Here is a 24,143-nt window from a genome sequence, read left to right on the forward strand (position 1 = left end):
CCCAGACAGCTTGGAGGGCCTGATTGTGCAAAGGTGAGTGTGTGGCATCCCAATTGGGTAGTCACCTTTGAACATCATGGTCTCATATTCCTAGCTTTAGGACATCCAAGTTGAAAGCCTGGGTCTGCATGAAGAATATCAGGGTCATTACTTTAGTAACTCAGCAATTGCAGAGCACTAGGAATGCTCATCTATTATTAACACGATGTACTTTTATAAGCTTAGTTAGTTAATTAGAGCTGTTTCTTGTGAAGCCCCAGGTTCACTGACACATTTTTACTTATTCCGCCTCTGGCAACAACACTTCTTGAGTCATTGAAGTGTAGCTGGGAAGCAAACAATGAAAATGTACCGAGACCATTCGCAAAGGGTTTGCTTAAAGCACAACTGCACCATCTATTCTGCCAATAAAGAGAAACCAGGCAGTTGTATCATTCCTAACGAAGAACCCGATTGTGTAACCGTGTGCTGCACACACAGCCAATGGTCACTTCTGACACGTTTGGGGGTGGTCAAGGTAGCCAGCTCTGGAAGCTGGATCTGGATGCCCGTGCTGCAGGAGAGCCCCTCCGGGCACCTCCAGGGACTTCCTCCCCTGGGATTCAACAGCACCTTTGATTGCATGCGAATTTGGATGCCCAAATGGTATGGGAAGTGAATGACTTGTTACTTTTTTAATACTAAAATGAGAGCTTTACCAACACTTTAAAGAAATTCAGGCTCCATGTCAGTGTAATACAGAAGCACAGGTATGCTCGCAGCACCTATAGGCTTGCAAGTATTCAGGAAAAGTAACTAGACGCCGCTCTGAAGCTAAGAGGTTCAGACAAAAGTTGAAGTGGTATCAGGAGGATTTTCAAGGCGCCCAGGGGGAGATTGGAAATGACAAATCAATACATTGAGGGGACAGTTTATTTGCCTAAACAGAGACAGGACGCATTCCCAAGCGTAGCAAAGGAAGCAGATTTGCAAATCCGTTGTGAAATAACCTGAGGTCTCCGGGGGTGAAGTCATTGAGGCCACGTCCCGATCACTTAGAACTGAAATCACGACAGACAATATTGCAATGGGGCCAGACCTTTCCGGGGAGACCTGTATCTACCAGTTTCCATTGCTCTCAAGAGACTCGGGGTGCTAAGCAGCTTTGAAGACGCAGCCTCCATTGTTTAACAGAGCACAGTAAGTCTCTGTGCTGTCCCCATGAGTTCTCCCTAATTTATTGAAATGAAACATTTTTGGGAACAAAAAAATCAAAACAAACCGTACAAACATATTGGTATTTATTTTGCTAATGAAACCACCAAAGAGATGAATATATGTCGTGGTTTGGAGGGCTTCTGGTTCTAGGAGGCTATGCCCCTGCCCGAGCCTAAAGTACCTAAAGGGCATAATAAAGCTCCAGTAATTTATTTGCCCGTCTTCCCCGAACGCGGTACAAAGCACCTTCATAAAGGATGCTGCTGGTTGAACTTGGGGCCCCAGGGAAGAGCTGGAAACTTGCTGTGCAGACCTGATTTCCATACCAGGAATAAAGGAACAGAAAAAACTAATTAATTTTACTTGTGAAAAGGAAATTCATGTCAACAGTGAAACAGGAAAAGGGACATTTGTTTAATCTGAGTTCATTTTTCAAAAGGAAAAAAGGGAAGCCGTTACCCTCAGGGCATCTGATACTTAAGTAGATAATTATCCTTCTTCTGCAGCACTGCTTTATTATCATGGGTCAACGAACCGTTTATAAATGAAGAATTTCCCTTCACTCACCTCTAGCAAAACTGCCGCTTACATTAAGCAAGTTTCCTTTTTTCTTTGAGAGTTTGTTTCCAGTTTCTCTCTTTCCGAATCGCGTCGGCTCCCCAGCCAGCTCGTGGCAAAGACCTCGCGCATAAACGACGGCCCGAATGGTCGGGTCTGCAGCCGCGCGGTAACGTGGGACCGCTTGCTACTGTCCTGGCTCGATATTGTCATGCAAAGCACAAGGCAAGCCGTGATGGATCGCAGGACAAACACTTGCCTTTTGTTCCTGGCTCCGTCTCTAACTTAGTCTTTAAATCGGGGCTGAGAACTGCCCACCTCTCCCACCCTCTCTCTGGCCTGTCTCTTTTAATGGACTTCGCTGTTTGAAACGGGGAGCGTTTTTACGATGCATTTTCTCACAGAGGCCTCGGTCTCGGTTGAGGCCTTTCCAACATCCTACTGAAGAGCACCCCCTTCCCATTGAGTTACTGAGACTTGCTTATAGCTCAAGCTCCATTTGAACCGCATTTCTCTCTGTGAATATGATAAATAATTCAAAGGTGCAATCACAAACTGGAGCATCTTTCCTGAACTTTCCATTATTTCAAAAATAATTCAGTGATAACTACAAAGAATAATGATGGAAATTCTGAATCAGAGCTAAATTAACATGAGAATTGCAATTAGGACAAGATTCAAGTTATATTTAACTAAGAATGCATAAAAAGGCAAAGGCAGAAATTAATTCATGCCTCCATTGTGGCCATTAAAAATACAGTGCAACTTTGCACAAGAATAGGAGACCTAAAAACAATGCCCCGGTCACATTTTAATCTGGATAAATAATCTACGTATCTCATATTTTCCCCTGGAGTTTAAAAATAGATAAAGTATTCATCACTTCCTGTCACAACCCATTGCAAAGCATTTCTATGAACTGGAGAAAAGCTGCCAGAGGCGGTTTCGTTTCAGCAACGGGAGCAGTGACTCCATGTCTCGTCTCCAGAGGGTGCGTGAAGGTCACCGGGACCTTTCTGGAAGGAAAGTGCTCGCTAAGTCCACTTTGTCATTCATCTATCACGATTTTCAAACGCGTTCCCCCATTGATTAGGGAGTAGAAATACTTGTAAACCTCCAGGAACGAGTCAGGAATCACTCTAGGAAAGACTGCGGGTTTATTTAAAATTCGCTACCTAAGGCAACTTCACATGAAAGGCGAGAGTACATGGCACCTCTCTGATATCCAGAACACGCCGTCTCCATTTTGGAAATCATCACTTTACTGTCGACGCATTCGAATGTGTTCAGGCTTCCTTATTTTATCCACCAGAATCCATGATTTCCCCATGTTTTTGTTCATTCGCAATTGCCGCTGAATGGGGAAGCTTGTAAGCTTTGATATGCACAGCTGCATCTTTCCTTCAAGTTCATCTGTCAGTCCTCACCATTAAAGTAGAATACATGCAATCTAATAAGCTGACTTCTTTGTTCAACGGCGTAAGAGACCTTGTTACACCTCATTATAACTTAAATTTGTACGGTCCTATAAATAAAACTCGCAAAGGTCTCTGAGAGGTCATGTCTTTTATCTTACACACACACAGGCACATGTTTTCTGCCTGCATTGCTTTTTTTATATAAACTGGGAATTTTTAGACTTTCCAAAAACGACCAGTCAACGCCACTTTGTTATTCCAGACATGCACGGAGAGGCGAGACGGCAGCATAACGCAGCCCTGAACAGGGCCCAGTATTTACACACATCTAACCCACCTGAAGAGCGCTTCCTTCAAAGCGGACCTTGGAAGATGGCACGCTCGGCTCCTCCAAATGTGGATAACTTGCGTGATCCTGGCCAAGTCACTGATGTCTCAAGAGCCCCTCTGTAATTCAGGATGAATAACCTTGTTTCTCCCTCCATTCATCTGTTTAGTTCTTCTCCTTTTCTTTCTTCTCCTTCTGTCTGGAGCAAGGACTGGCTCTGAACACTTGCATTCGTGGGATCGATCACGAAGCGACTCCCCCGCTGGTTGGAGCTTCTCGGCTTCACTGCAACGTCGATAACTTCTTTCATATGGCAAAAACGGCATCTTTATCTTCGTGCGCTTTGGCGGTTTTGTCGGTTCGGGAGCTCTTGGCCATCAGAGACATTACCAGGGATCACTATATGGAAGTGGCTCTCGTCGATCCCCACATCAATGATGAGTGCTAGTGAGAGTCGATACTATTTTTGCCACGCGCAAGTGTAAATCCCCAAATCTCAACATCTTCCAGCAGGCATCGCGTGATTTCCTACTTCTTCTACAGCAGGAAACAGGCACCGGAGATTTTCCTGTGCTCCAGACTAACACAACATTTCCACGGTGCATGTTTTCACACCGTAAATGCATGTGCAATTTGTGGCTGGAATTCAGAGCCGTGGTAGTTGGCTTGATTTGAAATCGGCCCTTCAAACTTGAAGTATGAAAACTGCGTATTTAAGGCCTAAATCCAAATCCCAGTGAAGTCAATGGAAAGAAGAGGTGTAATTAGGAAGCTCTGCACCCTGGGAGAGAGGGAGGGGAGTGGCGGTGCCTGCTCCAGCAGCAACACAAATTGCCTGAACCCAGCAGCTGGTGCCGTGGCACGGGCTCCCGCTGCGAGCTGGCACCCGACTCGTGCCGTCTTCGTTACGTGACTGATGGGAGGCTTCTTCTCTGCGGGCTTTGGATGAGGCCCTTCATTTGACCTTGAGATCAGCACAATTAAGTGACCAGCTGGACATCTAACATGCCAACACGGGAGGCAAACATGCACGTGTATATATACATGTGTGCATATGCCCATCTTTAATTCTTATGAGAATGTGTCTCAAAAGAAAGCAAAGATCTGACAATCCCATTTAGCAGACAAACTTTATAACCGAAGGGAGCTTTTTCTTTGTTTCAACCAATGTATTTGCTGCAAACACAAACATGCCCTGCATTTTGGCATTTGCTTTGTATTTTATCCTCTGCTTCAAACAAAGCAAAGCAAAGCTTTCTGGAGACAAATGCACTACAGGTAGTGACATCCTGACAGCAAGAGAGTCTCCTTGTCTGAGGGACCAGCACACTAAACACCTCTTTAGTACTACAAACCACTTGATGTTTAAAAAAACCCAAAACAAGGGGAAAAAAAAACCAACCAAGAGAGGTAGAGGAAATAAAACAGTCATTGGTCTTTCTTAAACAAAGTGAAAGGTTAATTGCCTCTTTATGACACTCTAAAACCTCTTGTGTCTGGCTGATATTGTCTCTACTGCTATTGTCCTAGCAGTGGCTGCAAAAAGTTTCAATTAAGTGGAGCTGTTCGTTTTCAAATCAGAGTGACCAGGGACCTACATGAAAAAAATGCTTTCCCTTATCATGAGGACAAAAACTGAGATATCAAAAAAAAAATGTTCACGATCAAATGAGAGCTCAAAATGACAAAATATGTGGATCAGAAAACTAAGACGCTGTTAAGAAAGGGCAGAAATGTTTTATTCTGAGAGCACTGAAACCTTTTTCCAGTTGTCCCCCCTCAGTTCTTCAAGCTTTACTCCATGTCAAATTTGGAAATGAAACATCTTTTCAACTTGAAAAATTGCTCCCTCCATTAATTTTTCAAGTCGGGAGATTCATCAGAATGCTTTTGTGAATAATTATGATTCTGAACTAATCAATCTTCAGCAAAACCCTTTTCATCCAAAAAAAATTTTTTTTTAAATTCCACCCGGCTTTAACAACAGAGACTGAATGCCGACCTCCTTTCATTTCTTTCATGAGCCTTTGTTAACATCGTACAAGAGAGTGTTTGCTAATTTGCACTTCAGCTCTGATTATCTCTTATGGCTAAATGTATACCATCCATTTAGCAAATGACTCTCAGCAAGAACTCTCTTGTCTTTGAGATTAAGGCCTTGCTCATTTTAGGCCCTGTAAATCTGTATTGTTGTATGAATAGCAGGATTAATACTTCATTTCACTCATGCAGGCTGCACAACCTGCTACGGTGCTAACCCCGAGTAGCACTGCACTATATTTCGAGTGGGAGGAAATACATGAGAACGGTATGGGGACGACTTTGTCCCCCATATTACTCCGTTTGCACCCCCGGGGCCAAAAGGAGGTTGATTTGCACGGTGGCTGCAGCTCGGAGGCCAGAAGTCCCAGTTTGGCGATGAAGTAGTGAGACTATTTCAGCATATCTGTGTGCTGAGATACAGGCGAGGTCGAGGGAAAAGAGCTCTTCTTTGTCTCAAGTTTTGCCCTGCCTGGTTTTGGGCCACGTGATGGAGAACCCAACCAGGCTTTCAAGCACCCCCTATCTCCGAGCCTGCATTGGAGGGCTTTGGCTGGCATTGCCAAACATCAGAGCTTTATCCAAATGGAAGGAGCCCCAGAGGCAGAGGCGAGCAGGGAGGGTGCAGGACTAACAATGTGGATGCTTCGCAAGCCAGCCGCGGGCCGTTTTCCTTTCCTGTCCCCATCGTTAAACGTTTGGAGACACCTATCTCTATCCGACCTAAAGCGTCTTGGTCCCGAAGAGCCTGCACATCATAGCGTGAAGGCTAAAGCAGAAAAATAAAACATGGCCTGTTAAAGAATGAATCACAGACCTCTTAACAACGGAGAGAATTCACCTCCCTCTGCACCGGGCCGGCACAGCGCTGGTGCGTCACTTCAGCTCCACTTAACCCATCAAATTAGGGCATAAGTGGGACTTAAGTGGTGTGCAGGCCTCGTGTTGGCCCTCTGCACAGGGGTGAGCTCCCTTCAATAAGGACAGAGCGCCAGGCTTTCAGGAGCAGATTTCTAGAGACCGCTGGGCAGAAGAGTGAACATCTCGGCAGGAATGCAAAGCTCCAGACAAGCAGTCTCTGGAAGCGATATACTTGCATGCCTGGGTTTCAGCGCACGTCAGGAACCTGGTGGTAGGTTATTTAGAAAGCAATAATCTTTTTAGAGCTTGCTAATTTTGAGGGAAATATCTCTGAGAACTGTAAAGATGATATTATGGAGAACCAATGGAAATGACTCGTAATAAAACCTGAAAGATTGCTTCAGATTATTCGGGCACACACAATGCACATTTCTAATCTGTTCTGCCACTTCTTGGGATTCATAAAAAAAATCATTAAGATAAATCAAATTATCTAAACATCGTCGATCTTGATAAGGGGGCTTGGTGCATGTTCACATGAATGCAGAGAACCAGATTTAAGCAGCAAAACTGAGACGTAGCCGTTTCAGCCAACAAAAGGAAATCAATATAAATCTCTGACAGAGATCTGGGTGTACTATGATGATAAGAACAATGCTTCAGACTTACATTGTGGCTTTTTACAGTTTCTGTCCAATCTATTATTTACTATAGGAGACCTTCTAACACCACTGAAGCCACTTAAAATAATTCTTAACGCCACTCAAAAAAATGCAATACCTCCAAGAAATGGACAATGAATATGTGTACAAGAAAACCCCATTTCTTTGATTTAAATGCGGAAGTTGTATGAAGTCTGAATCGCAGTAGGCAGCATCTATCAAAGTAACCCATTACACACAGTGCAGCGACTGGAAATGGAAATACGCAGTGAGGAAATGCTGGGTGCTGAACCATTACCATGCATTCCTTCGTTTGATAGATACCTAAAGTGACTGGCCTGGGTTGCATCTACCAGGTCTCCGGCAACTAGGTTACACCAACCTTGGTCGGTGTGACTGCTATTTTACACCCCTGGAACAGCCCCATCGTGGCAGCCACGAGAAAGGGAGGATTTGCAGACTGCCGCTGCAGGCATAGCTCCAGGACACCTTGTGCCTCAATGCACCGTGTCTGCTCACAGCCCTGCACTTTGTTTCCGTACGTTAGAAATTGTTGCAGACTTATCCTGCTCGCTTACCAGCTGGACAACAAATATGACAAATATATTTTTAACAATTATATTGGTCCTTTCATTCTGGGAGGATCCAAAACTATATCTATGGCTACTTGTCTAATGCACAGGATGTGTTATAGGGTCATGTGCATACATCCACATCCATTTACAGCACCAGTGAGACACGACCACTACTGAGGGCAGAGTGGAAACCAGCTGGTATTCAGGACACAAGACTGGGGATGGATATTTTGACCAAGGGCCGTGAAGGGCGCCACAGGATCTTACATATCCACTCAGTACAGCCAAGACCTCTATTTTAATGTCTCATCCAAGCTACTGGCACCACAGGACTGAATTCAACTTATCAGACTTAATCCTGCTGGAATTTGAACATGTCTGTTCCAGAGACATTTCAGACCTAGGGCTTAGGCTCATAATCCAGTCCCACCATCTGAAAATACCAATAACTTGTGAGAAAATGCTTCAAAACACATTTTTAATTACAGTTTTGGACACCATTGTATAAAAAACTGGCTAAATCCATTGTGTTCATACTATCTCCCAAGTTTCAGAAACTGTTAGGACCAAACAATTAATTACTAATGACTACAGCTATGGCAAACTTGCTTCTTGCGGATTTATTGAAAGCCATATTTCAGGCTTTTAAATTTATTGGATGCCAGGTTTCACTTAGTAGGAAGGGATCACGAAATTTCTTTCGAAAAAACATCCCTTATGCCAGTGCTATACAGAAACCATCACCTAACCCAGCTGTGTGTGGACCTGAAGGAGGGTAGCAAGATAATGTAGCTTTGGGGTATATTTGTGTGATCTGGATACCTAAGTCTGGAAGAATTGCCTGGGCTCTACTAAAGAAACAGGTGGCTCTCCAAGCACTGGGTTGAATTGCTTTGTTTTAATTGTAAAGGGTCATTTACTTCTTCCCACCCACTGTTTTCTCCCGGGAATTCAGGTTTTGATGCAAGGCTGGGCTGGGCCTGTGATTTTGTGAACCTGTAATGGTTCAGCTAGCTGTCCCAGTGGTACTCCTCAGCTACTCATGGGGTAGCTCCATGAAGAGGAGAACATCAAAGGGCTCTGCTGGGTGATGTGTAGGCAGCCAACATAAGTTACTACCCTTTGTGTGAAGTCCATTAAACTCACACTGAGCCGAAGCTGGACAGTGAATGGTGAGGACCGCTTTGCAGCCCAAATAAACCGTATTTTCATACCACGTCAGACCAGTGAAGCAGCAAGCCAGAGGAACGCAGTACAAGCTCAATGATGAGAAAATCATGGGAGAGCCTGAACAGGTTTGATTAAGCAAGATATCAGGTAATTAAGATAACTGATGGATAATGAGAGATACGAATAACTGGGCGTTCTGGAAAACTGAGGCTTGGTAATTGAGTTGCTCTGCGGTAAGTCCATTCACTAGGGTGGTATTTTTAAAGGTGATTAATCGAGTAAGGTTTTTCCAGTGACCACTTTGCACCCGGCTCCCTGGAGTTTTTGAAAATCCAATTTCCAAAACAGTAGGGAATGGTCTGGCTCCTACTGAAGTCAACGGGGGACTCTGTTTCCTCATCTGCAGCCTGAAGCTTTCGGCCTCGGTTTCTTGTTGGTTTACACTCAGATTTTAGGGCGCAGTAAATTATTTCTGGAGGAGGCTTCAGGGATAGGATGGCCTTGGGAAACTTGGGTTTATAGAGGTACTGCACAGGGCTGGAGGGAAGCACAGGAGTGAAGGCCATAAGGAAGAGAGACTGTCCTGCCCAAAGAACACCGGGTATACCCCCGTTTGAATAACTCCAAAAACCTCCCTACATAATGACCTCATACAAGGGTTAAAAAGTCCACTTCCAGGGCAAGCAAGCACTATATGAAGCCTTTACTCTGTATGGTTACATGCTGCTATTACAATTAGTGGATCAAACTACTTTCAATATAATACCATGGGTTCTAGGTTTGGCTAGATGAAAAATGAAGGTTCGGGTAGGTGCAAAAATGAAGTTTATTTCCTACGTATGGGGACTTTTTACCATCTTTAACTTTCCCTGAGCCTGATGAAGGGTATGTGAGCCCAAAAGCTGTTAGAAAAAGATATTTTTTTGTAATTTCTCTGTTGGTCTAATAAAAGGTATCATCTCTGAACCAAGAGTTCTACATTTTTGCATCGGCCCTCCTTGCAAATAGCCAACAGCTGGGTGCCTCACTGTGTCGAGTAATACACCCATTAGCTGCTGCTTCTACAAATACTCCTCCTTTTTGCACGTTACGAGAAGCTTCTGCCAAGCACAAGATTATCGCCACTTATCCGATTTAACGTGGCGGTACAGAGGCTCAGGCAGAAGCAAGGCTGCGGCTGTCCATGGTGCTGAGCCAGTCAAGTAGGCGCCCCAATATGCACACGAGGTAGACAACGGTCCTCGAAAAGTTAATATACTTGTCGGGTGCTGAAATGAGAAGGCAGCAAAATATAATTTGGGGCTGATAGAGATCCTTGAGAATCGCGGGGGAAGTAGCAGTAGCTTATTCTGCAGCATGTGTACCTGGGGATTAAGATAACCACTTTGGCGACCCAGTGAATCAGCTTCCCCTCTCCGGCAAGACCGGGAGACGGGCGAGGGAGCGGAAAGGCTGAGGAGCCTTCCCGGTGTTTAAGTGGAGTTCCAGACATGTGTTACACTGCCAAGAAAATGCATAATTTAAAGCCACTCTACTCTGGACACTGATCTTGACAAAATATTTCGTGCCTAATTTAGCACAAAAACCTTGATATTTAAGACAATGTTCAGGGAGTAACTGCCCATGTTACAGCAAAGGGCTCCCAGACAGGCACTTTCACTCACCTGCCAAAGGCATCGGGGAGCCGCACGAGAAGTCAGGAGTGTGCTTCTTCTCGCACAGTTTGCCATCACTTGTATTCCTTGCATTAATACAAAATAAAATTTGAACACGGATGCTAAAATGATGTTAAAGCTATGTTCAAGTCCAGGAAAGCACCGGGGGAGGTGAGAAGCAGCATTTAGGTCCCTTGTTCTGCTTTGAAATTGGATGTTCAGTCCAGGGGGTTTGGACGGCAAAGTCTTGATCCCCAGCTGAGCTCTTCAGGCACAATTCGAACGCTATTGTTAACTCTGAGCTCCCGTCATTGGGCCCAGACATTTCTCCATGTAAGCTACATAAATTCAAACACTTGTTGAGGACTCCAGTATTCAGGAACAAGAGAATGAAGCAGAGGGGGAATGACCTTATTTTTGTGCCTGTCATCTGAAATCATTACTTTAATGTGATTACCTGTTTTATTTCCTGTCTGTGGGTTTGGAATAAAGACGGCACGGAGACGATTTCAGACACAGTCGCAGGAACCATTCTGGTGCTTCCACTGTCATCAGCACAGATCTGATCTGTAAATCAAGTTAGGCTTCTACAGGCTACCGAGGAGCCAATGTTTTCCATCATGTCATGATGTACCATTTCTGCGGGTTACCGAGGAAAAAAAACAAGCCGTGCTGGTTCCTTTACATAATAGCAAAGTCCCTAACGCACAGATTACTGCCTTATTAGACGATGCTGCATCGTGGTTCACTACGGCCCTTAATCCAGGCACTCTTCTGACGTGATCTATTTGATGGCTCTTTTTATTGTCACCGTCAGTGATTTCAAGGGACGGTTGAGTAACCAGATTCAGGCTGCGCCCAGGCCTTGCACAGGTGCTCAAGCAAAGGAGGAGGAGTCCTTCCCCTCTGCTGGCACCATAAAAGTTTTCGGTTGCAAGGAATTAAACCCTTCCCCTGCAGAGAACCACTCTGTACCCCTATGTCCCGCACAAGACCCCGGGCCGAGGCATACAGGGTATTCCTGGAGAGCTCAAAGCACAAAGCTCCCTGCACAGGGGTGCGCTAGGATTGCAGTCTCGTGGCATTACTAACCTCTGCCAAGGGAGTGGATACGGCCCCACACCATTTCCTCCTACACAGCCCAGCCCAGCTGGTGACAGGAGCTGCAGTTACATCCTCTTATGCACAGCAACCGCGCCAGTCCTTACATACCCCCAGTAGCTCCCAACAGGACAACATGCCTATGCACTGCTCTAAGTTATGCTCTACAATCCCAGGACGCTTTGCAACAACAAGGCACAGGCCTTGCAGTGAGACAATACGTGATGAGCCGCTAGTAAAACCTGATCACTTCCATCTTTATGGATGCTATTAAAATTACCCAAAGGTGCTCATTCCTATTACAGAGTCGCTGCTGGTTAGATGTCATGTTGTAAATCAGAACTGGCTGCGTGGTATACATGGGTAGAAAATAAAATCTGAGCTTAAGTTATTTAAAGCAGCAAAATCAATTCAAAATGAATTGATTACAAGAGAATGGGAAGGAAAAAACAACACCCTGAGAAAGAGGCTTTGGAGCTGCATGCCTCTCTCTCCAGACCGGCTGGATATCTGCACGATGAAGAGGGTTTAGCCTGCCTGACTTCCTCCTCCTCCCTATGTAGCCTCAGTCACTCATTGCACCTTGTCCCAACCCACAGCATCAGTCCTGCGGCGAGATGCAGACATATGCCCTCCCCAAACCCGCACAGTGCCACGCTGCAGTCATCGGGGAGCTGCACCTGCTGGCAGTCCGACGGCTCATGGCCATAAAGCCCCAGCCCAGCAATGCAAACAGGTCCGATCTCACCCTCCCACCATCCTCCGTGAGGCAGGGGAGGACTCTCTCAGGGGCACAGGGTAAGCAAATGAAAGCAGGGAGCAGATGAATAACTTGCCCAGGGTCACAACAGTCTCTATGGCACATCGAGCAACGAAGCCCACGGCTCACGTTCCGGCTCACAAAACCAAAGCTGAAACCCAGGAGACCATACGGCTACGAATCTTGCTGGATCAGGGCCTAAACTTTAAGGTTTTATACCTATGTAACTGTGTCCCCTCATACGGACCTCCAAATGCTGCAACATCCCGGCACGGTGCTTTCCAGACTCTTACCTACAGCACCGGGGACAGAAACAACATGCACTAATACTACGGGCCGCCAACACTAGAAATATCTATGCCTGTCTAGCAATATAAAACAGACCGAGTGACTCAGCTCCACCTTCCACCCCGCTGTGACTTCAATGGATTTAGAACAAGGGAGGGATTTGGTCTACAGTCCTACATTTGTTCCTTCCTCCTTAAATTACAGTCTCGCAGCACTTCTCTGGTCCCCGTGGTCACCATCAAAGTCGTCTTACTGCGACTAGAGGATGGGCTCGTGCTTTGGCAGGTCACAAACAAGCCAGCCCCATGGGGGCTGCGACAGAAGACTCATTTGGTATCCCTCCAAATCAAAGCACCGACAGTCCTGGGTGGTGAAGCCTCCCCCAGATTCAATCGCTGGATGCATGTCACCCGAGTGACCTGGCCCCGTGCCGGTGGACGGCGGAGCGTGCTACCGCCCCGTGCCTTGCAAAGGTGGCCGGCACCCCAGGCACTTTGGAAATTAAATACGCTCTCTCCACAGGATCCCTTTGAACCTGCCTGTCTTCCTTTCACAAAGAACTTTGTGTACTTCTGATGCCTGCCTCGGGCATGAAAGACATCTGTGATTAATTTTTCCCCGGACTCTGCATGACTATCTCGGAGTCCTTATCAGGCCAGTCAGAAATTGGTGGCGCAGTCAGTCCTGTCTCAGTGTCACTGATACGGAGCGGAAGACATAAGAGACGCTGAAACCGGAGCGAATGCACTGGCGGCAGCGGGGACGACAAAAAAGGCAGAAAACATGGCCTTTTGCTTGTTTGAAGGGACTTCAAAGTTCTTCCTGGATATAAATCATTCTGCACTGCTGGCCTGCCTAAGGATGGCTGCGCTTCTGAAGGTGAAATCACGAAGACAGGGCCTCAGGTGATAACAAGGTGAGCTCAAATACAGACTGCAGATTATTTGGGGGATACAATGAGAACCAAGAATAGGTTGGTGATTTTATCACGCAATTAATCACGTGGCAACAGAAATGCCTGCGTCTACGGTGGGCCACAGACGATGAGCGTTAGGCCCTTCTGAGCGACTTCCTCCAAAAAGAAAAAGGACAAAGGACAAGCATTACCAAACCAGGGAGGTAAAAAAAACAAAACCACATGCATTTGAAACCTCTGATGACCAATTAGGGGGAAAAAGGCTGCAAACGAGCTGCTGGACACTATTGTATTTTTAACATCCATTCCTAAGCGCAGGACAAGCAAAATTACGAGCAGGGGGAAAAACACCGGGAATTAGGACAGGGAAGCAAGAATGCTCTGTAGCAGACGATAGTCTGCACGTTCCCAAAAGAGGAACCAAAAGGCAATTTAATGTCACTGCAATCTCTTCTGCAACAGAATAAGCTAATCAGGCTGCCTCCGAAAACAAAGAGCCAGCTCATAAAACTTCCAGAGATAAACTACATTTTGAAAGAGTCAAAAATCAGCCTTTTCCAGGAAGAAAGTGATTTGTATGCAAATAAAGCCCAACGTTTGTCACAAAATCTAAAGGAATGAAGTGGAAAAAGTTTTGGGTTTTTTCTTTTAAATGTACTTAAAGTTTATCGTCTCTCTGATAAAATGAAATGCCAGCTGCACGGCTGTCGCTGCCTTCTCCAATAAAGTAAAAAGGAAATCACGGTACCAGCCTACACCCACAAACAAGACACTGACAACTGCACCTTATACCTTGGGTCAGCTGCTGAGACACCCAGCTAAGCCTGCTTCCAAAGTCCGAAGGCCCCAAGCTTTGCTGCCTTTTTCTCTTCTGCAAAGTGAAATGCTGGAGGTTGTAGCAGGCTAAAACAGCTCCACCTCTTACTATGCGGAATGGAGAAACGAAAGCTGGATAAAATACAAACAGGTTCGGGCTTTTGCTAAGAACTCAGACTCAGCCTGAACTGGGCTATATATTTTTAGCTTCCTGAAGAGTGCACAGGAAAATGAGGCTGCCTTTGGTAGATGGGTTTAGCTCTAGTGACTTTGTCTAATCCTTCTACCCAACAACGAGCAAGCAGCGTATAAGCAGTATGAAGTTTACCTGCTTGCAAACACTCCCCCTTCTCCAACCGATGAAGGACAGATGAGCTTTGCAGTGTGCTTTCAAGGTCAACCTGGTTTGGCTACAAATCAGGTGGATGGTCGTGCTCAAAAAAAAATAGCAAACACCCTGGCATTGACTGTTCCCTTCCAGGATATTTGGAGAGTTGGAAACCATCAGTAGCATCCTTTAAGTTGCATGCTCCTCTGTGCTGCTTTTTATAGCTGGGACTGGCAGCAGGAAACCTGAAATAATAAAATCCTGCAGAAAGGAGCAATTTTCTCAGTAGTTGTGACCTAGCCAACTGCTGGAAATCTCAGCAGACACCCTTGTGTGCTTCAGATAAGCAGCCACTTTGAGATGCTATCTGAATTGACCTGCAATAGTCAATCTCGAATCGATTTCCTTTAAACCACATGATATCAGCTTCCATTTCCTCACCCCACTACTTTCCCCACTTTTTTATGTAAGTTGACTGAAGCCTATTTCATTATTTCAAGCCCTGGAAGCATAACATCCTGAGTATCATCGATGTACTGTGGGACGTTACAAAGCACAAAAGTAGGTTACGGATGTCATACTTGTTCTATGAAGCCGGCCAGCATGCTGGAGCCGAGAATGCTCCTAAAAATACCCTTTTAACCCATCTAAAATCATTGCTACCTTTAGACATGCATTTATACACGGGTCCCAAGGCAACTTCAGACTGGCTGCTACTGAAATCTCCCGATTTCAGAACTCAGGAAGTTCAGAGCAACTCTCACTCGGGGGCCCTGCCATGAGCACACATGCACAGATATCCATCCTCTGCTTTGCACACTGTCTAAACTTGTAAAAGAAGTAACTTCCTGAAATAGGAGCCCCAATAGTGGCAGCTCAGTGGAGATGTGCTTGAGAGATGCCTGCAAGAGCAAGGGTGAAACAAAACATGCCCACAATGGCAGCAGATGCCACGATTACGATCTTGCCACGATTCGATCTCTCCAAGCCCGAAGGATCTCCCGTCGCTTCACAAAACAACAGTAATGCTCCGCAAGGTTGGGGCTCTGGGATGGGAGCCATCGTCAGCAGCCATAGCACATCTGCACAGAGGGCAGATAAATGAGGATGCTTGCACTACCTTTAGCACGCATGGGGGAAATGTCTCTCCTGGATGGTAGCGCTCCATCACCCCAAGCAAGACACGCCTGAATGAGTTAAGGCATGAGCAGACAGAAGTGACCACCTGTTCTCCCCAGCACGCAACAACTAGTCGGAGGCAGCAAGCACCGTGTACGCCCCGTACCACTTGGACAGATGTAACAAGGAGCACAGCTGGGCACGCTCACTCAGGGCCCCAGGAATATGCCTAGCCTCTGTATAATGCTTCCTTCTACCATCCTGGTGCTATCGCTGCTCACCTGTAGAAGCCCACCATCAGAAAACCCCCAAAGGGAACCCCTCCTCCCCCAAAAAACATAGTAACAAGCTACTAACTCGTTATCTGAAACTGTCTGAATAGACGTGTATCTCTAACCACCTCTTACTTGGGCAACCAAGGGTGTCTGGCCCCCGGGAATCCAGCCACACAGCGCAGACTTCTTCCTCTAACAGAGAAATTCCTGATAGCTGTAGGAATAGCAGCCTGGTGCTCTTCGTTTTTCATATAATCCCTTTAAAACAAAGTGTTGGCATGGTACCTTATGCAATCTTCTGACCACTCAAATGTTGACACTTGAGATAATCTGGGACTAAGCAAAGATGCCTAATGGAAGATGTACCAAACTACTTTAGCCAACTGAATGTGAAAAAGAGGACTGCACCCCGCTTCTATTCCCAACAGACTTAAGGCCTTGTTACGTGGTAATTTTGGACAGCTCCTGGAGCTTTTAACCCCTGCACTGTCTGCATAGTAACACCTTAAAGTGGTTTTAAGTGCTCGTTATATGGCTTAAAGTTATGCCACTCCAGGGCAGGATTATCTCTGAACTGTGCTACCCAGCTCCTGTTGCATTAAGATGTGGCCACTCCTCACAGATGTGCCACCCAAGTTGAAATCCTCCAGTATCCCAGGATCTCCCACACCCCACCTGCCCTGGCTCACCAGCCCTGTAGTTGCAGCTCTCAGGTACAGCTCCGAGTCCTGCCCCTGTTCCCCAGGCCTCCAGGGGCAAGTCACAGCTGAGCAGGTGGAGGATGGACAGTCAGAGAAAGTATCTAGACTAAGGGGGCAACCTGTGCAAACTCCAAGCTAGCACTGACACCGATCCACAGTTGTGCAGCTCACAGCATAAGGTGCAACAAGGCCCTTTCTGCAATAGAGAAGAGGTTATTATTTGATATTTTGCCTTATATCATTTAGTCAGTGCTGGATGTGACCAAACCTTTTAACCCCTTCATTCTTCCTGTCCCAGCCTGCACAACAGCTACTCAATGTGTTTCTTCTCCAGGGAAGTAGGCCTTGCAAAATAATAAATAACATTTTGCTCCATCTTCTGAAAGAACTCAGAAAGATTTCTATAGAAAAGGAAGAAGATTTGAAACCTGGGAAAGATTTTCAATGAAGGGCAGTACAGAGAGACTTCCCAAAACAAAGAACCTTTCACCCCTCACCCAACATGAAAATGAACTGTGCCTCTTGTCTTTGGCAAGTCCACATTTTTGTGAGTTTAGCAAAAAACCCAACCCCCCCCCCCCAACAATAAAACAAAACACCAAAAAACCCCAGTCTCAGCTGGAAGTCAGGCAGTGTGAAAAGGAGCGGAGGTGCCCAATTACTTCAGCTTTCAAAAAGAGCGCAGGGTATTTTTAGCAGAATGGGTTCAAGCTCATGTTTTTATACACGCACTCGGTGTATTTACCTTTGAAATTTAACCCTTGTGGTAACTCCTGCCATTGTACAACACCACCAGCAGACAAAAGCCAGATCATTTCCATCATGCTGCGTAGTGTACAGCAGCATTTTCTTCAAAGAAGAAAATGTCTTTTTTTCTTTTGAATTAGGAGAGTGCAAACACTGAAAAGTTCAACTCCTTTGCAAAGAATAAGGCCTTAATGAGGATGAGTTAAAATGCACACATTTGAACATTTTATAAAAATAATACAAAACACTGTCACTGGATTTACAAGCAGAACTACCCACGGTCTATCTTTGTCAACACACGACACAGCATAAAACCAGACTGCAGGAAATGAAGTTGGGGTAAAGAATGTCTTCATATATTACATCATTTTGAAAGAAATATTGGTGACCTTATCCAGTCTGACTGTTATAATAGTAATAAAACTGAATCTTGGAAGATTACACTTCTGGTCAAAGTAGTAAAAAGTGACCTTATTCTATTCAACATTGACATTTATTATATTAATTCAGACACAAAAACTGCATTAAAATGATATTAAGAGTCTGGCTTGAAAACCATAACACCCAGGAAACTCAGAGCCGCGAGTGAAACTTCATCACAAACTCTTCAGCTCACACCTGAACAACCCACCACACACGGCAGATCGGGGGGCTAGAAACAAGACACCGACTTAGCTCCTCAAGTGACAAGACCAAGCGCTAGCCCCGGCTTTGGAGTGCAACTCTTCCACAATAATTTTTAGTATCTCCAAAGGCTGAGGCCATTTCATGCAGTAACGACCCGCACGTTCAGCTTCAAATGCAAAGGCCAAACTTCTGTCTTCAGAGCAATGGGGAGGATCTCGACTCTCTTACCCCAGATACACTAACCTCCCGTTGATCCCATTCAGACGGGGCACGCAGAGAAAACAAAATGCCAGGAGACTGCACAGCCCTCAAGGCCGAATGAAGTCTGAAGCTACTATAAAATACAGCAGGAATAAAAACCTATCGAGCTAGCCTCCTTTTGGACTGAGCATTTATTCATTGGAAAACAACAAATAAGCCGATCCCATCCAGAACGTCGACTCTGTTTGAAACAAGAGAGCGAGTAACTCAGAAGAGACGACAGCGGGAGAGGGGCACGGGGGTCCCTATCCTAGCGACTGCCATGTTAACCCCTTGGCTCCTGGCTGCACCCACACCTCCCCTCCCAATGGGGTCTGCTCAGGCCACAAGACCAGTGGCCCTGGGGATTAGGGGAGGAAGGGTAGCCTATGTAGTGGTTATGACACTTGGGTTCGATCCTCTTCCCCTGTCACCAACACTGCACCACGTGACCCCGGTAAGTCTCGCTATGCCCCAGTGCCCATCCGATGCTGCCCCAAGAGACATCTGGCTCCATAAACCCAGCTTTTCCACTCCTTTTTTCTAGGGCATCTGATTAATATTGCAGCCGCTATTGATCCCAGGAAGCCAAATCCAACTGATCTTTCCTGATCAGGGTAAAAATAATGTGACCATTAAGGTACATTAACAACTGCTGTAGTTCCCAAAGAATCGACCCAGCTTGCCATACCCTGACTAATGACAGCGCTACTCGTACAGGTCTGATCGTGCAGATTTCAGAAATATAAACCATCTCCGAAAGTGGACCAAGATACAAGTGGGACACGCTTTTCTGGGGAAATATTCATAGAGCATTGGCTGCCGGAGCAGCCGTTTATGGACCCAGTTACTAGTACATGCATTTGAAATCTGAATGCCTTCTCAATATTCATGAAGTGTACCAGAGTTCAATAGTTGTTTTCATGAGTTGTGCCTTCATTAGGTGAACAACATTAAACACCTGGGATACTGTTCCAAGTAGTCCTAAGGGGCAAATTTTCCATGACAGATGAGCTGAGATAAATTTTACAACTGAAAAAATCTCAATTTTGCAATGGTAAGTTTACTACTGGCTCTGAAGAAATAAAATAAAGCATCAAAGACACAAAGTTAACATTCATATGACTTTTATGAAATCCCTAAAGAACAGCACCTAGTTGGCTGTAGAAATAAGAGCCGTCTCAAACGCGGGAGGTAGAATAAATATTTACTGATGCGTGCGCTTTATTCCCACTTAGGGTAACGGGGTTAATTTCCATTGAAATGTCGGCACATCTCTTATCCCGGGGACGTGTGATGCCGCTGTAGTTCAGGGTCTCTGGCAGATCCCACTCAAACTCTGTTTTCCTGAGGGTTGTAACTTGTCCACTTTAATTCATACTTTGGGTAGCTTGCCATTCAAGATAATTCAAGAAAACATATTATAAATTTGCCTTCTGTTTTAAAAAAAAGTCTAAAACGCTTAGCTTAAATCAAAGCAGCTGCTGTCTTTCTCTCCACGTTTCTTTCTTCTTGACCCTGGCATCTGGATACTTTGCAGTCTGTCAAAGTTAAAGCAGTAAGGATTACTACATCTTTCCCTGCATTTCCGCCTGACAGGAGCGGGAAGGATTCTTCAACTCTTACCTTTAGCCGCACTTAAATTGAGTAGAAAAGGTGCTTTTTTGTCCAGTTGAAATTCTGCACATGCATTTAGTGCAGGCTGATGTCTTGGCAAGTTTTAAACTACGAGAAACAAAAAGATCCCCGAAGTAGCCCAGCTTCCACAGGACGGACAACCCCTCCCCTGGCTTGCAATTCTCCCTGAAGCACAGATGTGCAGAGTCCATGTCAGGAAGGGGTAAGTTTTGCGTGGATTTTTTCCTCTCTCTCTGTTGCTCACAGCTGTCCCTATCCAAACTGACAGTAACTTTTATAGCTCACTAAATTATAAAAGTAATCACAGCCTTTCAAACAGGAGGCTCACAAGATGGAGTCTGACCTTCTGCACCAGACTAGGATACAGTTTTGCTCGACTGTGACCATCGTCGCGGTCAGTAGCCTGGCACTCTTGTTGGCAACTTCAGCAAAGACCCAAAGACGAAGCGGGTATGGAGACGGAGGCAGATTTCCATTGTTTTCTGTTAGCTAAGTCGCAGGTGAGACGCAGGCGGAGGGAGCGGATGTCCTCACTTGCAGTACGAGCAACATGACACCTCTTAGCAAGCATCGGAGCAGCATCGACTGGAAAAGGGCTGTCACAACATCATTCAAATCATTACTGAGGTTGCCATCAGCATTTTTCTTCTGACCTTTCCCTCTTCTTATTTACAGGTGTCTCCTCCTTCCCTGACACATACGCAGAAAGAAGATAACTCTTACTGGCTGGGCCATATTTTTAAATGCACAAGAGTAATAGTAGGACAGGAAGGCTCAAACTATTAACCTCCTCTGTTTTTCTTTACCATTCTCCTGACTTAGCAAAGTTTAAGAAATCTTTATAGTCATTCCTGCACTGCTGTTACACATACACCGAAGTATGTCTACACAAGACGCTAGAACATCAGTAGAGTAATTCTACTGCGCATTAGCGCGGGAGGCAAAAACCGTGTTAATGCACAGCGGAATGACTCTATTGAGCATTATCATCCCCAAAAAAGCGTGTGCCGGTGCTACTGTGCAGTAGCACTGATTACGGAGCATTAAGTTAATACTTGTTATTACTATTACAGTTTATTACATGCTATACAGGCTATTCCAGGTACTAAACTTAATGCGCTATACTTACAGCGCATTAATGAACATGTAGACGGGACCATGGGGGCCCCAGAGCCAGGATTGGGGCTGAGGGCCGGATGCTGTACAAACCTAGTGTTGGGGGAAGTCCCAGCTCCAAGCTTATCCTCTGAATAGAAAATCCCAAGAGAGGGTAGAGGGGAAACGGAGCAGAGAAGTGACCTGCCCAAGGTTACACAGCCAGTCAGTGTCAGAGGGAAGAAGAGGACTCCTATCCAGGCCCCTCCACAGCTCCTTTAACTCTCATCGTCCTTGGTGCCGTGAATTAGCATCACACTGCTAACACTTGCTCAGGCAGGCTTTTCTGTTGAGGCAGGAAAGCTGGGAATGATCTGCAACCTGTGTGTGATTAACAATAGGAAGAAAGCAGACGCTTATACCAAAGACCGGTAAGTGCAGCGTGTGAACCGCCTACGCCTATCACAGCACATCCTCGACACGCGCTATTCTTTTAGCGGAAGACGAGGCTGCGCTTGTGAGGAGCAAACCTGTAAACTTTGATCGCTCTGCCTCCGTGCTCCAACAAAAAGTACCCGTCACGCGCTTAGCAAAACAGTCCCTCATCAACGAAGCAACCATCAGCCCAGACCTTGAAAACGCCGATAGTGTCTGCAACGAGAAATTCCAGCTCTGTACGCCCATCAGCAATGGAGGAACTCTGCAAATATAGCCCCCCATAAATAGCACGGGAGAGCCTGTTATATTGCCAAATATTACCAGCAACGTGTTATACTACCACCAAAGCTAATTTTTGTAGAGAAACAGGGAAGGAGAGAAACAGAAGAAAGTGACCCAAAAGCACTTGCTCTTACTTTTCACTTCTCATAACCAAAAACATGAAAAAACGGTCTTTCGAAATGTATTTCTTCTAAAATATTCACTCACGGATTGGTTTCTAAGCCCAGTTTCAGCTCCGACTTATTTTTTGCAGCTGAATACTCAGACAAGATGGGACTACGGAGGAAACGCTTGAGGCACTGACCCTTCATTAGGCACTGCAATCCGGGCTGCTTTAATAACAGGAAATGTCTTTCATTGATGGTGATCTTGAAACTGGTGGGTTGTGTGTGTGTGTTGACTTCTTACTTTGCTCCCAGATACAGCAGGGCTTAGGCAGGTAGTTATTATTTGCTTGGCAGAATTTCACCAACTCCATTTCGTAACAGGGCTCTGGTGCAGAGAAAACAGTCCTCTTCACAGAAGTGCTTCAGCAAACTCTGACCTTCATCTGCACTTAAGCACCCACTAAGTTTAGCAAGTATTAACTGCTTCCCAGACAGGTTTGCAGATGTACTGTCAGGTCCATATAAGCCCCTAAATGCCTGCTTAGCAGCTCAGAAGTAAGACCTGGACATCTAACAGTGGCATTGCAATTTGAAAATTAGCCTCTTTGTATGCAGTACAATGGGCTAAATTCATCTCTAGTTTAACGCCATTCGAGTGACTGGAGTCACACTAGGAATAAATTGATCTGACAGCCTGTTTCCCACACACTCATGTACCGCAGGCTGAATGCTCCCTGCCTAATTCTAGGGCTGGAGGAGAAGCATTTTGTGCATCTCCAAATTGTTAGAGACTCTGGAAAATGTTTTCTGCTTAGATCCCAAACTGGCTCAAAATCTCAACAGTTTTTTGTGAACTACGACTTTTTAATTACAACTACATGAGGATTATAAAACACTTGTCTTGGATTTTGCCCATTTTAAAAACCATTTTTGTTCCCACTTTACTCAAAATCTCGAAACAGAGTAATTTTAACGCAAAACACACAAAACTTCTGAGTTTCAAAAAAGACTCAAATGGGAACATGTCCATGGCTTCAAAAAATTCCCCTCAAAGCATTTGGTTAGGAGATTTACAGAAATGGCTCCCAAGTTGCTAACAGGTTTGGTATCAATTAACTGGGGTTTTGGCTGTAGGCCTGTTGGTCTAAGGACATAATGCAGGCCAGGCTCTTTGAGTAAATGTGATATCTCAAGTAACTGGCATCTATTGATGAAAAAATGGTTTACTAACAAAAAAAATGCTGACTAGCTTTATCTAGTCCGGCGGTTCCCAGTCTGTGGTACGGGTACACAGACAACCTGTCAGTGGTACGCATTAACAGATTTATTATAATTACATGACAAAAATTTGCTGGTGGTACCTAAGGTTGTATCATTTTAAATTGGTGACGAGTTTGGGACCTGCTGATTTAGGCCATGAAGGAAAGGACAGATTTTCAGATCCCCAACAGCTCCTTCCCCAAATCAGGTAGCACGGGATCCAAGTCTGAAAACTACACATTGCACGGGAACAAAAATGCTTGACAAAATCTGAAGACACGAAAGCGCAAGATCAGTGGGGTCAAAGCCGATAAATGAATGTGTTCGTTTTTCCTCTTGGGACACCATAGCTACAAACCCTGCGTCTTGTTAGGAGGCCGGCGGTCTCATCCCATTCATGTAATACAACTGCCACACATCCAATGACTTTGGGCAGCTGGTGCTCACACTAGCCCAGGAGCAGGGCGCGTGGCAGGTCAAGGTTGGAGAAACATTTGCTGGGGGTACGGGTGGAAAACTTGCCTAACCTTGACCAGTACTAGGCGGGCCTAAATCAGCACAGATGTACCTCACATGCAGAAGCCGTATGGTGCATCCTACAGCAGCGCTGGCTGCAGCTGAAAAGAGGGATGTGGTAGGAAGAGTGCTGTAGTGGAGACGCACACAAAGAACTACCGAAAAGAGCCAGTGGAAAACGAACAGGACTGCGCACAGGTGCATACGGTGCAATGGATGCTGGTTTTGCAGGGCAATGTGAATTATACTGGGATTAGCTCTCCCAAAGCAGCTCACACAGGAGGCAGCTACGTCTGCACCTTACTGCTAGGCAGTGGTGGAGGAGGTAAAAGCCCGCTCTTACCAACGGCTAGCTCGGGATGGGCACACACAAATGCCACCTAAAAGCTGTGGAACTGAAACCACAGGATTTCAGCCCAGTTCAC

The 24,143-nt window shown here is 45.5% G+C and overlaps 1 protein-coding gene across 37 annotated transcripts in view; it reads right to left on the reverse strand.

Moving 5' to 3' along the window:
* Positions 1-24,143, reverse strand: part of FHIT (fragile histidine triad diadenosine triphosphatase) — a 771,770-nt gene that overhangs the window by 157,393 nt on the left and 590,234 nt on the right. The window lies entirely within an intron of this gene.

The sequence above is a fragment of the Alligator mississippiensis genome, chromosome 12 (genome assembly GCF_030867095.1).
Source record: "Alligator mississippiensis isolate rAllMis1 chromosome 12, rAllMis1, whole genome shotgun sequence".
NCBI classification, from domain to species: domain Eukaryota; kingdom Metazoa; phylum Chordata; order Crocodylia; family Alligatoridae; genus Alligator; species Alligator mississippiensis.